Source organism: Rousettus aegyptiacus, unplaced genomic scaffold (genome assembly GCF_014176215.1).
Source record: "Rousettus aegyptiacus isolate mRouAeg1 unplaced genomic scaffold, mRouAeg1.p scaffold_m13_p_10, whole genome shotgun sequence".
NCBI classification, from domain to species: Eukaryota; Metazoa; Chordata; class Mammalia; order Chiroptera; family Pteropodidae; genus Rousettus; species Rousettus aegyptiacus.
The window spans coordinates 41,688,747-41,706,084 of record NW_023416285.1 but is presented as its reverse complement, the minus strand read 5'-3'; the positions used below and the strand labels follow the sequence as shown (position 1 = coordinate 41,706,084).

At 36.0% G+C, this 17,338-nt stretch overlaps 1 protein-coding gene across 16 annotated transcripts in view; it reads right to left on the bottom strand.

The window, feature by feature from the left end:
- Positions 1-17,338, bottom strand: part of MAPK10 (mitogen-activated protein kinase 10) — a 417,591-nt gene that overhangs the window by 246,082 nt on the left and 154,171 nt on the right. For 6 of the 16 annotated variants that reach the window (XM_036227759.1, XM_036227752.1, XM_036227756.1 and 3 more), the window contains exons 1-2: positions 5,884-6,300; positions 521-635 (exon numbers count right to left, since the gene is read on the bottom strand). The gene's annotated coding sequence lies outside the window, so the exon portion shown is untranslated. Of the gene's footprint in view, positions 1-520; positions 636-3,066; positions 3,569-3,851; positions 4,048-4,300; positions 5,103-5,883; positions 6,302-17,338 lie in introns of those variants that run through there. The other 10 variants (XM_036227758.1, XM_036227751.1, XM_036227753.1 and 7 more) reach the window with 9 other exon arrangements.

Here is a 17,338-nt window from a genome sequence, read left to right as displayed (position 1 = left end):
ATATATATACATTCCTATATACTCTTATGTGTGTATATAGGAATGTATATACATATGTATATATGTAGAAATATATATATGCAAGTATATATATATGAAAGGAACTGAGCATTATAATTTAGCTCAGAAACAATTCTACTAGAGAGAATGAATACGTAAATATAGAATTATGCTACAAATAATAAAAACCACTGAAAAATACTGTTAACAACTGTCACTCAGCCCCATGACATCACTGAAGCCATCTTACACAGGCTGGCATTATCCAGGGTGGTAGCATCATGGTGTTATACAATGAGCCCATGCACCTCAAGACTTCATGTTGCTATATGTGGTATTAATAGTACCAACCACACTGTCAGTTAAATATTCTGTCCTATTGATTTTCATTCTTCAGTTGACCTTATTTGGAGCACTATTTCTTCAGATCCATACACTAATTAAATCATATGCAATATTTAAATTTGTTATATAGATCACTTGTTTTCTAATAAGGAACATTTTCAGATTTCCAACTCACCACTGCTTGTATGGTTTCTCATCTATAGGAAACGGGTCTAATTCAACAGCTTCTTGCATGAGTTGCCATAACAAAGATCTGAAAGGATGCTGCCATTGGCGTTTCTCATGTTAGCCTAAAATCAAAGCAAAAACACAGACAAGTTTGATTTTAACATTTAAATGGGAATTTCACCTGCACTGAGAAATCCAAAAGACTGACAAAGACAACTGGTGATGGGTGATGCTGGGGAGAAAAATAAAATATCTTGAGGTAGTCCATTCCATAAAGTTAATCACAAACACAAGAACTTTGGTTTTACCAACACCAGCATAGCTGGATATTTTGAAATCTGAATATGAGCCCTCATTTAGTAATTGTTACATGGGGTGATATGATATTTGGTTTTATGGTGATATGGATTTGGTTTTGTGATAGAAGGTACTCTACTCAGCTTCAATTGAGATAGCGCCACTGTTATATATTTGCATATTCCACCTTTCATAAAAGATTTCACTGGAACAATGTGTTACGTAGTTACAGAAAAAAAGGGGGAGGAGAAGTTTGAAAACCATTTCAGTATATGAAATAAAACTAAAGTTGGTTTGAAGCAGAAAACAGACCTGTATGTATGTTTTTCCATAATCTTATCTAGTTACAAAAGGTTCGTAATGTCAATCTGTTACTGTTACTTTTCAACATTATATTGGACCAGATTCTGCAGGACTGTGCCAGTTTCCAATGTTCTACCCATTATCAAACCATAAGTTTTAATTTCTAGTTTGGAAAGTATGGTCACCATTCCCAAAACAAACCTCCTCTCTGCCCCAAATAAGAGTTCCCTTCCTGTCCAGGTGCTTATAATTGCTGCTCCCCATCCCCCACACCCTTCTGCCCTCAGGCCATCCCCGTATGGCCCCAGAGTCACTACCACCATTTCAGAGAAGGTAAATTCTTTCTCTTCTGAATTCCTATTGCATTTATTGTCAAATCATTAATATAAGCTTTGAATCATATATACTAGCAGTTCCCAACCTTTTTGGCAGCAGGGACCAGTGCTCCTATGAGAATCTAATAATGCTTGATGATCTGAGGTGGAGCTCAGGTGGTGATGCTAATCCTGGGGAGCTGCTTCAAATACAGCCCCTTGCTTACTGGCCGCATACCTCCTGCTGTGTGGCTCAGTTCCTAACAGGCCACAGACCTTACTGGTCCGCAGCCTGGAGGTTGAGGACACCTGATATATGCCATCTTTGTTATTTAACCTCATTTTCCTAAATTACTATAAGCTCCCAAATGACAGAAACGTGTTACCATTTCCCAAACTCTGCCACCCATAGCACTTAGCAAAAACTGTACAAAGAAGACATTCATTCAAGGAATTTTCATTGTGTCCCTACTATGTGCCAAACAGATATAATCAGTCCCTGATGGAGATTATAATTTAGTAGAGAATGCAGGAAACACAGGAATAGGCATTATCATATTGTATGATGTGCTGTGACAGAGGCAATACAGGCACTGAACAAACAGTGCCAAATTAACAAACTAAAGAGCTTTCTTTCACTATCAGTGTTTTCAGATCTAACTTTCGATGTTCGAAAACGGGACAATTACTTTAAGAAACTCATTTTCAAGAAACACAAGGACCACCCAGGCAGGTTAAACCCAGGAAGCAGTTTTACTTTTATGGAGACAAGTCACTAAGATGAATTTTTAGTACTTTTAAGTCACTACTGCGTTTTGCTCATTTTATTTATTTTTTCCTGCTTTCTAACACACACACACACACACACACACACACACACACACACACACACACAGAATGTAGCAAAAATTCTGTGTGTCACCGTGCAGGGCACTCTGCAAATGCTCGACTGCCCTTCCGGGAAACTTCATTTTACACCTGCACGTCACACGGGTTTTAGAGCAACTGTGGATTAGGAATGCTTCTGAGGAAACTTCAGTCATTTTTTTTTTCCATTCAAAACTCTAATTTCCATTCCTAGGAGCATTAGTTTTATAAGCCTGTGGGTTTTACATCTCATAGTCGCCAGGGATAAGAACAGTAAGAAAGGAGATAGGTAGCTTATTAGAAATCCAAACCATCAATTCAACTAGAAAATACTTTACCAAAAATAGATATAAATTTGTGGTCTACTTTTCAAACCAAAAATATCTCTATTTAAGAATTTTCAGTAACACCTGAAGTCTCCATTTAGACTTTCTACCACAATTCACAGTCAGGTGAGCGGGGAGGACATTACCTAAAACGTACGGCATGTTTTGCACTTTCCCCTCTTTGCCTTTATTTTCTCATAAGGATAAAGTGTAGTCAAGCTAAATCCCTAGTCGAAAACCTTACAACTTTGCTATGGAAATATGTACAGATAGGTAAATTTCTGAAAATCTAAGCTCCAATTCTAAATTATATTTTCTCTTTCAAACAATCAATATGCAGCATGATCTTTTATCTGAATCAGCAGCGGTGTCTCATCTCAGATTTATGTAATGCAATAAATATATCTAATATGCTCAAGAAAGAAATGGATTCTGTTCTTCTTTACCAATAAGCATCTCTCCCCATCACGTACAGGCCCAACTTTTTCCGCAAGTCCTTGGTCCTCAGAAAAGGTATAAAAGATTCATGTGTGGTAGGAAAGAAGCACTTAGACTGCAGCAAAAACAGCACTGTACTTCTTCCCTGTCATTCTTGACACTTCGTGCCTCTTTTTGCATAAGTGTTGCAGGTCCAACCCAAAGCTTAAATGAGACTACAAGAGAAAGTAAGGGCAAGGGGAAAGAATTTAAAATGTCAGTTGAGGGAAGTCTCTCTTGGTTTGAGTCCATTATTCTCGTAAGCAACTAAACAATCATTTGATTCTAACACACTGATTCCATACAAAGTCTTCTACAAATGTGACCTAAAGCCAGAACTAAAGCAGACAAGGCGAGCACCTGCCCCCATTAACAAACAAGAAAACCTCCAATTTGTCTTCATCTTTTATCATCAGTAGTAAAAGACTTTTTCACTAAGATTACATCCAAAGTAATAGAGTCATTAACATAAAGCCACAATGAAACTTAAAAAAAAAAAAAAAAGCCTTTAAATATACAAGATTTTACCTTAAACATGGGAGGCTTTTCCACATTTCTTAGGTTAAGCAGATTTCTTTTGCTAATGATATGCCTATAGGATATTCTAACAAGGGAAATCCTATAAATTTTCCTGTACTTTTAAAAATATACATATATTTTATTGCATCCACAATCAAGTCTCAGTTTATTCTAATCTTGAAAAATATTGACCACATACTAAGAAACTATTAAGTACTAAGAGCTGCAGACATACCAGACAATGACAGCAAAAACACACTCGGCCCCTCTGGGATCCGTTCATAAACATCCCCTTCCAGAACGGCAAATGCACTCCTCCCAACACCAGATGCTGTTCTGGGGCAAGCAAGCAAGCAGGAAGCTGGAGGCGGCTGATTTTTCCACTCCACATATAATTTCTTACTGCCTCATCGTCAAGAAGCTTTTTACCAAAACTGCAAAGATTTTGTAACACCAGGAGCCCATCAAATTAAAGATACTTTGCAACAACAGGAAGGACTGATGCGTAAATGAGGAAACATAAAGACTCTATAACATTTAAGGTCATACCACCTTTGTCATCTGATTTTCTAGTTCCATTGTGGGGGAGAGAAAATCCAATTTGCTCTATGTGATAAAATAAGCTAATCCAGTACTTTCTGTCAATTATGAGAGTGAGATCAAGGTAGAGAAGAGAATACATACCAGAGGCAGCAAAACTGCTACATCCAAACTGTCCAACCCCTAAAATCCAATGGTTCCAAAGTGGAGTCAGAAGCTGTGAGCTCATTCATGAGCATCTCTATCTACATTTACAACGCATATGGTCACTTAAGGCAGAAAATTTACAGAAGCCTTTTAGAGAGAAATGTTCGTTCCTGCAACCATTTTTAATACATGGATTGGCATTCTATGAGATCTTGCAGGGTCCAAAAACTAGCAGTCTAAGGAAAGAGGGAGAAGTTGGACCTTGGGCTGGCAGTGCCTAGTGCACTTGCATCTATTTTCCTTCTATCTGATCTGTGGCCTGTCCCATATGACAGCCTGCCTCTTTCCGGTTCGTTCATAAAAGTTATCATCAACACACCAGCAGTAAGCAGGGCTGCTGTACAGACACCGTTGGGCTCTGCAGCAAAGACAGCCCATGTAAACAACCTGGTGATTGCTTCAGAGCCGGCTGCCTTGGGATAAGCCATTCTTCTATGGCTAAACTGCAGAACCCTGGGAAGTTATGTCTTTAAGAGGGTGAAAACAGAGATTTAATTTCTAGATTTAAACGTAGAGGGGGAGAAAAGAAATATATATGTGTATATGCAATTTTCTTGAACTATCTCTAACCTTGATTTACTTGAAGATTTTCTAGTAAATCACATTTATTTGCTGAAGGCACAAATACATAAATTCTGATAAACATATTACCATGCTCATTTCTGGTGATATATCTTCTTCTTTTTTTTTTTTTCTCAAAAGAGCTCTGACATTTCAAGGGGACACAGTATCCCAGCACAGAATACCTGGGAACCACGCCATAAAAATAAGAAAAAAAAAAAAAAAAAAACTGCTGCCTGCTGTGACTAGGAGATCACTTTCTTAAAGGGACCCCTAACCTATATGACTGCAGTGCCAATGTTTCTTCTAATTTCTAATCTGACCCCTGTTCTGTGTTCCTCTCCCAGGCCAAATTTAGTCTAGAGTGTCTCTGCAAGAGTAATGTCATTAGTTTTGCAACTAAAATATATAAATACCATTCCCTACTAAAATACGTAAATATGTCCCAAAATATTCATTTAAGTTACACTTCTCAGTAAGTAAATATAAATGCATACTTAGAAACATAATTTTTTAATGTTTTATAGAACCCACAGCATTTCTGAGATATGGGACTGAGGTCAGCACTTCTAACAAGCACAGCTGCTCTCTCTCTCTCTCTCTCTTTCTCTCTCTCTCCATCTCTCTCTGTCTCTCTCCTTTTTTCTCTTCCTTTCTGTAGCTCTGCATTGGTCTAAAAATCCCTGGTCACAATAAAAAAAAAGCTCCCTCCCACCCTTTGCCAACCCTCACTCCAAACAGAAAGGTTCCAACACGCCCAAGTCTGGGGAGAGATGCTTCTCAGAGGAAAAGCCGGTGGTTTCTTGCCTCAGAGGTAGTTCACTTCATTAACCTGCTTTCCACCCCATCTTACCCCCCCCTCCCATCCTCCTTCTCCCACCCCAGCAGGAGCAATTAATAGACATCACCACACCCTCCAAAAACAGGTTAGAACCCAGAATGAGCAAAGAGCCACCTACCATTCCGTGCTTGAGAACTACGATCCTGATCCAGCAGTGTTTGCCCCAGAAATTCTCCCTACTTGTTTTTCATTAACCACATTCCAAACCGTAATATGGAACAGATTCTTTGGAGGTGGGAAAATTGTTTAAAATTAATGATGGACAGGTGAATTCCAAGAAAACCCAATCTTAAAGTCACGCAAGCCCCTAGGAATTGAGGGGTAAGAAGAAAAAAGAAAAATTGTAAAAATGAAAAAAAGAAAAGAAAAAGATAATAAGGATATAATGAGCACCACCCACCCCCATAAAAATAAAAAGAGAAGGGAAGGTTTTTAAAAAGAAGAAGAGTGGCTTGCTGAATCACCCTCTTTCACTGCCTGGAAACCATTGTGCAGCGTGATGCTGCCTGTACCATTGTGGAACCTACCAGAGGAGACGGGCAGAGGGCTTGGGGAATGGGGTTGCTATGGCAACTGAAAGGAGCACACGTGACGTCAAAGCCCAGAGAGGTCTAGGGAGGGGTAAGAGGGGGAAAGGGAAAGAGGAAAAAGTCTATGTGCAGCTACAGCTACTGTGTTTTCTGGTGAAATGAGGAGCAGGCAAAATGGAAAGGAACGGGGTTTGCGGGCAGCCACTATCAGCAACTACATCAGGCAGCCGGTCTGCACAAAACCGAGAAACAATCCGCTCCTTGCAGCGTGGCCCTGTACACAGCCTCGGCGAGGAACTAATGCCCGCGGACCGAAACACCATCGGAAATACTGGCAATCTCTGCTTTTCAAACAGCTCAATTTTTTGCGAACACAAAGAGAGACAGAGTATCTCTAAATGTCAAAGCAAAACCAGGATGGTAATAACCTCAGAAGGGATGTGATCATTTGAGTCCTGTCTGGACTCCAGGGGTCATTTGCAGAACATTATTCCTCTTCTCTGTTTCCCTTGTTTTTAATAAAAATTCTAAATAAGTACCCACTAAATCAAACTCAACCAAGTAATTCTTAGACTGCAATTTGAATATGGAAAGAAAATATAGATAATTTGAGTTAACAAATCAGTGCTCTTTTTTTTTTTTTAATTTCAGATAATTCTCCGGAAAACTGATGCAAATTGCATTGTTACTATTTGGGGCAAATATCTCAATTTTAAGTAATTTGACGGTTAGAGTGTACTTTTAAGTCTCCATACAGTTTTAACATCCACAAACAACAGTTTTTTTTAGAATGAGAGCAGTTGACTACTTCCACTACTAAAAAAAGATTACCAAAAATGTTTAACCTTTTACAGATATTTTCTTACATAAAGAAAGTTTTCAATACATGTTTGGCTTAACCAGCCTCAGCCCTTGAACTTCTCAAGTTACCTAATCTGACTAAATTCCTTTTTTTGCTTAAATAACTTTGATATGGGCTTCTGTTTACTACAATGAACCAAGTAGTGCTGAGTGTTATACTATTCTACATTGTTTTGGAACTAACATACTTACGCGAATAAGGAGCTCATTGCACATGTTAACAGAAAAGATATAACATGCCACAGATATAAACAGGGCAGTGATTGTAGACATTGAAACACATAATACTGTATAAGACCACATCAGGTTCTGTGATGGTGGTGGTTACTGCTATCATTTTATTCAGGAATCTAGGGGTGGAACCCCTGGCATGGGTTTTCTGTCATCTTCTTAGTCCATTAGACAAATTTTTAGATATCGCTTCACTCTAATAATCAACAAGAATCAGTTGATTATTAACTTTTACTCTTGAAAATTGGCCTACCTATAAGATGGCTATGTCTCAAGCAAAAATACATGCTGATTAGGCAAACAACTTTATAATACAATGTAAACGACATTCAAGCTTTTCAATTATGGTAGTCTAAGTTTGGGTATCAAAAGTCAATTCCCAATAACTGGATATCAATGACGAAAACATGAACTTCAACTCTTACTTCACATGGCAAACATAATAATTAATCCAAGATAAATTACACACTGAAACATAAAAGCTAAAATCTATAAAACTATCAGAATAAATGTATATAGCTTTCTGATCTTGGAGTAGGCAAAGATTTCTTAAGGCACAGAAAGTACTCATCATAATAGAAAAAATAGGTAATCAAAATTAAAGGCTTCCACTTTCCAAATCCATCAAGACTTGCAGAAAATACTCTTGATAAACATATCTGAAATACTTTTGATATACATGAATTAAAAATATCCTACAACTCATATAAAAACAAATAATTTTGTTTAGTGGGCAACAGTTTTAAGCAGGCACTTAAAGAAAGATTCGTAAATGGTCAATAAGTATATAAAAAGTATTCAACATCATTGGTCATCAGAGAAATGCAAATTAAAACTGTAATAAATGTCATTTTACACCCACAAAAGTGGCTAAAATTAAAAAGACTAACAACACTAAATATTGGGTAAGATATGGAGCAACGAGAACTCTCCTACATTACTGATGGGAGTATAAAATAGTAAAACTGCTTCGGGAAATGGTTTGTCAGTTTTTTTAATGATAAACATACACTCACAGGATGACTCAACAATTTTATTCATAGTCACCCAAGAGAACAAAAACATATGTCCATAAAAAAAAAAGTTGTACATAAATGTTTATGCCAGCTTTATTTATAATTGGTAAGAACTGGAAACAACTCAAAGTGTATCAACAAGAGAATGGATAAGTAAATTCTAGTATAATCATAGAATAGAATACTATTCAGCAATAAAAAATGGCAAATATGAATAGGTTAAAAACAATTTCTTCTATTAGGTATTAATTCTTAATGGCATAAATTCCAAAAAGTGATAAATTCCAACATTGTTTATAGATTTTAGGGTGGACTTTACAATTTAGAGCTTTAATTCTCAACCTACTCATTTTAGTAATACTTAGATGATTAAAATGTTCTTTTAAGTCTGTTCTATACAGTATGCAAAAATTAATTTTCTAAAATTAGATCATTTAATACAAGTTCATATTTTAAAAATCTTCACCAAAATAGATCCTATTCCTTATTGAATGAAGCCAAAACTGTCTATTTAAAGCCCTCAATAAGATGATTTGAATGAATCTCTATTGCCATTTCTCAATCCAACATGTTATGTTTTAGAGCCTCCCATGAAGAAAATTGCTGAGTGAGCAATAAGTTATAGTTCGCTAACCTGCAAATCTGGCCCTAATATCTTGAATCCTGATTATGCACCCAAGCAGACTCAGCAATTGAAAAGGTCAGACTCAGGGTCACCAGGATCTTAAGAGAGCTATCGAACCTTCTGTAATGAGGCAGACAATTGATGGAGGTTTGCCTAACAAAAAAGAATTCAGATATTAAAAAAAAAAAAAGATTTTTCTGAGACACCTGGCAAAAAGTAGATTTCTAGATTCCACTCTAGGGTCTATCATTCAGTGTCAGGACTCAACTTGAGAAAATAAAGAACTGGATTTCCAAATAGTAAATGAATGGTAAAGGACTAGGGAATAGGGATACCTAAAGAAATAGAATCAGTGAAATTAGAGTGCCAAATAAGAATTCAATTTCTGAATCCAAGTCTCAAGTGCATTCACAGGGGCTAGCAGTAAAACCAACTAAGGTCTCGCATTGAAATTGGTCCCAGAGTAAGTAATCAATTCGTCTCCATTTTCCATGGACCTCCTGAGTTTTAGTAAGTCCACATTCCAGGAAATCCCTCAATCGCAGGCAAATGGCAAAGGTTGATTACCTTATCCCAGAGTCGAGAATGAACTTGAACCCTCGTGAGAATTAAAGATCCCAGCCTGAAAAAGAAAAAATTCAAAGAGCCCACTGCAACAGTCATGTTGCTAAAGAGGAGTGTCACCTAGCTACACTTTCAACAATTCGATTATTATGCCATGAATTAGGACATAGCAAGGGGATACAAATGGTTTTACAAACACAATCAAAATTATGAAAGATAAATCAATAGAACTTAGTGAGTGAATAAATAGGAGAGAAATGCAGAGGGTCTGTGTCGACTCAGATTCACTATCATATCTTCTCTCAGAGAGTCAGTCATGTATTTTTCATGGTGCTTCCACTTGAGGAACACTAGTCCTTTGTAAAACTATTTCGTAGTTAAAAAGTTTCAGAGATGCTGCATATACTATCTCCGTTTTGCAAAGTCACATTGCACATTGCAAAATTAAAATGCTGAGAAACCTTGTGGTTAAAAAAAGAAACCTATTTAAATTTACCATAATTAAAGTTTATATTTCAAAATAATATCTCAAATGCAGTTTTTAATTCATTTCTTTTATCATTCTGTTTGGATAGAAAACAGCTTACCATGGCCATAATGATCCTCCCTGGAGTGAACTTAAAATATTAATGGTTCCTTGTATGATCCAGCAATTCTATCTCTAGGTATTTATCCAAAGAAAATAAAAACACTAACTCCAAAAGGTACATGCACCCCATGTCCATTGCAGCATTAGTTATAATAGCCAAGATTGGCGTCTATTGACAAATGAATGGGTAAAGAGAATGCGGAACATGTATACATTGGAATATTATTCATCCATAAAGAAGGATGGAATCTTGCCATTTACAACAACATGGGTGGACTTAGAGTGCATTATGCTAAGTGAAATAAGTCAGAGAAATACAATTGCCATATAGTTTCACTTATATGTGGAATTTAAAATTAAAACAACAAGCTCATAGATACAGAGAATACACTGGTGGTTGCCAAGGGCAGAGGAATGGATGAAATAGGCGAAGGGGGTCAAAAGGTACAAACTTCCATCTATAAAATAAATAAGTCCTGGGTATATATCGTATAGCATTGTGACTATAGTCAATAATACTGTATTGCATATTTGAGAGTTGCTGAGAGAGTAGATCTTAAAAGTTCTCACTATAAAACAAAGATCTGTAACTATGCATGGTGATGAATATTGACTAAACTTATTATGGTGATCATATCAACTATACTTCAATAAAAAATTAGGTAAAATAAAATAAAATAAAATAAAATAAAATAAAATAAAATAAAATAAAATAAAATACTAGTAGTTCCTAATGAGTAAACTTTGTGATCTTTCAGTGTCATAGAAAGAAAAGGCATCTAACTCTGCACTCACCTTTCTATTTGATTAACAAACTTTATTTTTTAGAGCAGTTTTAGGTTTACAGGAAAATTGAGCAGAAAAGTACAGAGAGTTCCCATATACCCTGCTCCCCTCTTCCTACAGTCTCCCCTATTATAACATCCTCATTGGTGTGGTAAATATGTTACAACTGATGAAAAAATAATACATCATCATTAACTAAAATCTATAGTTTATATTAGGTTTGCTCTTTGTATTGTACAGTTCTACAGGTTGTAATGGATGTGTAACGTTATATTGCACTCACTTTCAATTTTCCTCTTGCTTAGGAGTCAGTTTTACATTCAGGAAACAACTGCGTTCACATCAAAAGGAAGTAGATAAAATTGGTCTGCTGAAAGTTTCTCCTTGTGGATGGAGCACTACTCTTAGAATTTAATGGCAGAAAATGTACTCTGAACCAACTTTTATTAAACTTACAAAAGCAGTGATATTTTTTCCCAATGGGTACACCCATAACTAGCCAAATTATATCCTTTTGTGGTTAAGCACTTTGATTGTAAATGAAAATGGTCCGGATGACCTTTGATGTTAAGGGCACCAATCCCTTGCGCAAAAATTCACGTATAAGTTTTTGACTCTCCAAAAACTTAACTAATGGTCTACTGATGACCAGAGAAAGCCTTACTAATAACATAAACAGCCAGTTGATCATACGTATCTCATATATTATATGTTTTATATACTATATTCTTATAATAAGGTAAGCTAGAGAAAAGAAAATGATATTGAGAAAATAAATACATTTGCAATATTTGTTGAAAAAAGTTTGCATAATAAGTGGACCTGCACAGTTCAAACCTATGTTGCTCAAGTGTCAACTGTAGTTATACTCAGCTTTTCAGTATCCTGGTAAACTTTTTTTTCAACTTTGGATTTAGTTTACAGTAATAGTAGAGGGAAAGTTTTATTTCAAAATAATATCAAAGAAGCTTAAACTTCCTCATAAGCTTCCTCAGGTAGCAACAGCTTAAAAAAATGTCATTAAAGTATTTGTCTTTTGGACAACAACATTAATATAAAATTGCCTTTTCTTAGATCCCAGAAGAAGCTGGTTTGTGAGATAAAGAAAAGTTATTCTTACCAGACATCCTCAGGTTTATCCACACTTCAACCCATGCACATCTGTAGCAATTCCAATTTTCCTTATCCTTGCTTTACTGCAGTGCCCCAGAAGCGTGATAAAAGCGTGGAGGTACTATGCATTATATTTGAGTTTGGCCTAGAAATTCAACTTCTTACCACTCTGCAGTAACTCATATCTTCATTAAAAGGTCTATTTTTTTCAGCTTTACTGATAATTGACAAGTAAAATTGTAAGATATTTAAGGTGTACAGCATGATGATTTGATATATGTATACATTGTGAAAGGACTTTCCCTGTAGAGTTCATTATCGCATCCATTACCTCACATATCATATTTACTTTGTACTTTGTTTTTTGTTCTTTTTTTTTTTTTTGGTATGTGTATGAGAACATTTAAGATCTACACTTTTAGCAAATTTCAACTTTACATTATTGTGGTATGAACTACAGTCAGCATATTATACATTAGGTCCTCACATAACTGAAAGTGTGTACTCTCTTACAAACCTCTCCCTATTTCCCTCACCTCACCCCCAGCCCGATAATTACTTTTCTATTTCTACAAATTCAATTTTTTTTAGGTTCTACATATAAATGATACTGTGTAGTAGTTATCTTTCTCTGTTTGATTTATTTCACTTAGCATAATGCCTGCCAAAGTCCACCCATGTCTTCAAATGACAGAATTTCTAAAAGAGCTATTCTCACTTCTGACTCTGACCTGTCATCACAGTGCTCAAAGAAAAGGCCAACAGTCACTGAGGCATGGGAAGAGACAAAGTACAAGCCCAAACTTTTGTGATTAAATTTAAAACATAAGGTTAATTTTTTTAATAAAAATGGATCCTCTGTTACCACTAAATGAAATTTCCTAATATTAGAGAGCCTATTTTTAAACGTTGATATAAGATTTTTGAAATCACTTATGAATTCTCAGCCTGTACAATAGAACAATAGTAATACATAGTGATAGCATGCAAACAATCAAAACACTAGTAATCAGGATTTGGGGTGTTGGTCTTATATTTTTAAACCAAATAAACATTAGCATAAACTTGTATGCACGGCTTATGCCTCTAGATTTTTAAGTTACTAACAAAAAAAAATTCTTAGAGTATCTTAAACATGCCATTTAACCTTTTTTAGAATATTATTTTCAAGAGCAAGACAGGGAAATGGGAATGCAATTTGGAACACTGTATAAATTCATAAAGATATAGCCATGATGACAGTATAAATACAATATATGTCTTGTGCATGTACAGGATAATTTTTAAATTTTAAAATAATATATAAATATTTGAAAGCTCATTTGGAATATAGATAATGGAAAGAATATTAGGCTCATCAACAGATTTTGTTTAAATCACAGCTATGCTGTTTCATGTCTATGTTACTTGAACAGATCACATAGCTTCTTCATTTCTCAATTTAGGCATTGACATAATGGGTCTAGCAACATTCACTTTCCAGAATTTTTGTGAAAATCAAATTAAATAATGTATATGGCAGTGCCTGGCACAATCTTTGGCATATGGCAGTCATTTAATAAACATTGAACATTTGACTGAATCTATTTACAATAAGAAAGATGGAACCCATGCTTAAATTTAAATTTCCTGATATAACCTTGTAAGCTATGAACATTGTCCTGTGCCTCAAAAGCATTCATCTTATCCTGACTGATAATGTTCTTAAAGTATACACATAAGAAAAGATGCAGTTAATCATATGCTACTTGGCAGTGTCAAAGTAGCACTATGGAATTCATAATAAACTTGAAGAAATTTGAGCCTATCTGCCAGTCTACACTTGAGAAACTATTTAGAACATCAGCAATTCTCACTGGAAACTTCCCAGAGAAAATTCAGCTACTTGATCAGCAGATATTCAAAGATATACTCTTTCACAAAAAAAAAAAAAAAATGGAGAACCAAATCAAAAAAAACTAAGGAAAAAACAGTACAGCTGTTGGAAAAAACAGTACAGCTATGTGACATTCTTATAGTAATTTAAAATCAATTCAACTAGTAAATCACCAAGTAGCATATAACTACAAAACACTATGTTGGAGATTTGGAAAAGAAATTCAAAACATGGTACCTGTTAAAAAGAAACTCATGATTTTATTGCATACTCAATACAGGCCCACTTGAGGATAAAAATCTATAAATAAGTCCCTAAATGTAGAATAAAAACAATAGTCTCTAGTTCAGAGAGGAAAGACCTCAACATGGGCAAGCATGCTAAAAACATGAATCTCAAACCCTGTATACATTGAGAAGCACAATCCAATAAAAATGGAGATCTAAGTTTTCATTCCACTATAACTACATATGAGATGTTAAGCAAGTAGTAGCTCTCTAGATTTTACTTTCTTAAACCATAAAGTATTGGGTCTAGATTACATAATTATAATTTTGAAACAAAACAGAAGAGAGAGTCTTAAAATATTAAGGAAGTCTTTGATGAAATCTCTCCATTTTTCAGAGCCGCCTTCTCATCATGTTAAGCACTAGTACTCTGACGGTGAGGGCCATCCAGAGTCTCCTTGATTTACGGCAACTCTAAAGACAAATTGTCACAGCTGCAACAGCTTTCATTAGAGCTCTATTACTCAATTGCCCAGGAAACTTCCAGATGAAGAAAAGATGATTCTCCCAAGACCTGCAATGACGCTGACTTTAACAATGGAGAGAGAGCAGTGATCAGCTACAACCATCAGTGGAGCCTTCTACTGAGTCTCTGCTGTCAGGAATCTCCAATTAAGCTGCAGGCCTTTTTGAGAAAGGACCAGAATCTGAAAGATTAGAAGATCTAAAATTTTACTGGGAGAAGGAGGGAGTGCATATCTCAGCGTGTAAGTTTCATGAAGCAGGAACGTATATGACTATATCTGCTATGCCTAGAAGAGTTCCTGGAAAACACTGAATGCAATTTTGTTGAATGAATGAATGAATGAATAATGAATGAATCAGTGAATTAATAAAACAAGTATGAACATTATAAGGAGCAAATGTTTTAAAGTTTCTGTCATGGATTGAACCGTCCTCTCAAAAAGATGTGTTGAAATCCTAACAACACCCTCTGCCCTGCATCAGTGCCTCAGAATGCAACCTTATTGAGAAATACACTCCTAATTGTTTGCAGATATGATTAATCAAGATGAGTTCATGCTGGAGTAGACTGAGCCTCGAATTCAATACAGAGTGGGCCCTTAATCCATTAAGGACAATGTATCCTTACAAAAAGAGGAAAATTGAACACAGACAGAAATGCATAGAAAGAAGATGAAGGGGCCCAGGGAAAAGACAGCCATCTACAATCCAAGGGGACAGGCCTGGAACAGATTCTTTCCTCGCAACCCTCAGAAGGAACCAATCTTGCTGACACCTTGATTACACACTTCCAGATTCCAAAACTGTGAGACAATACATTTCTGTTGTTTAAACCACCCAGTTTGTAGTATTTTGCTACAGCAGCCCTAGCAAAACTAATTCTGTCCTCCAGCTTTTCTTCTTGCTCCCGTATAGTCTATATTCTCACCAGAGCAACCATAGTGATCAATTATATCTATTCTATGATCAACTATGTCATATCTATTCCCTACACAAAACACACAATGCCTTCCAACACACTGAGAGTAGGATGAAAATTCCTGTTCATGGCCTACCAGAACCTTTACACTCTGACTCCCTTCACTCCTTCCTCCCTCCAGTCAGTGCTGGCTTCTTGGCCATTTCTCATAAAAGTCAAGGCCTCCACTGCACAGCATCTGCACACACTGTTCCTCCTGTCTGGAACTCTCTTCCTTAATACGTGTACTATCTGTATCTCAGTTAATTCAGAACACGTGGACAGGTCTTCTAGAGAGGACTTTTTGACAAGCCTGTCTAAAATAGTGTCCCATATCACCCCTGTCCCTGTTTGATGGCTGTGTTTTTCTTTACAGCAGTTACCCCTTTCTGATACATTTAATGTTTATGTGATCATTTTCTGTCTTCCCCTCTAAAATGTATGAAGATAGGAACAATGATTTCTTTACTGGTGTATCCTCAGCACCCACAACAATGCTTGACATGGAGTAGGTACGATAGGTAAATATTTGGTGAATGATGAGTGTAACAATCTTACACACTGGCTCTGGCATCCTTGAAAATTCTAAAAAAATGAAGATACTTAATCACTAAATATTTATTTAGTACTTCTTTTGTACCTGGGACTAGTATAGGCCTTCAGATAGGCACAGGAGAGAGAGTACACATAAATCTTTCATGGACCTGGCCTTCAAGAAGCTTGGGACAGAATTTAAGTGTGTTCCGTGAATTGCTATAGGCAATGTACAAACTGTAAAGCTACAAAGAAGAAAACGGTCAGTTATACCTGACAGATAGGAAGGACTTCATGGAAGAAGAAACAGGTAAATATAGGCTTGAAAGAACTTTCCATAGGAAGAGGCAACAGAAACATGCCTAGGGTAGCATGGAAGAGTCTGGTGGGTTCAAATAATGAAAAGCAGTTAAGTATGGTTGGAGCATGAGAGCAGCAATGCTTATGTGGCGAGAATGGACGGTTGATGGAAAAGCAGGGAACAGATAGCTGATTTCCCCATTTTAATAAATTGGGAGTTTATCCTAGAGCCCAAAGAATCCTCCTGAAGACCCAGTCTAACAAAAACATTACTATTTTAAGGTCTGAAAGGAATAAAACCTAAATCTCTAACTACATGCATCACAACTCTGCTACTAGAATTATCATATCATAAAAATCATTTTGCATGTTACTAATATCTAAAAAGGAACACAAAAACATGAAAACATTTTGATTTGTTGAGCATGGGAGTTCTTGGGTGGTTGTGGTTGTTGTCATCGCTGTTATTTCTTTTCATTTTCTATTAAAATGTGATTTTTTCAACAACTATTATACACTGGCTTAGAGTTTCCAATTTTATAATTGCCACTCCTCTATGTAGGCTGCTTTCTCTAGAATCAACACGTATCTGGACACCATGTCACAATTATTTGTTGACTTTGCTTGGAGTAATTTAGCCATAAACTGTGTCTTTGCCCCAGTCTTAAGAGAACAGGTCAATTGTAGATAAAGTCTGGCACTGACAAATTGGTGTCTTTAAGCATTTTAGTCTTGAGCTTCAGGCCTTCTGGTTATCAGTTTTCCGATCACAAACTTTTAGTGCATTCATCTAGTCTATCTGTTTTCAATTTTGTTTAAATAAAATTCTATTTTTTTC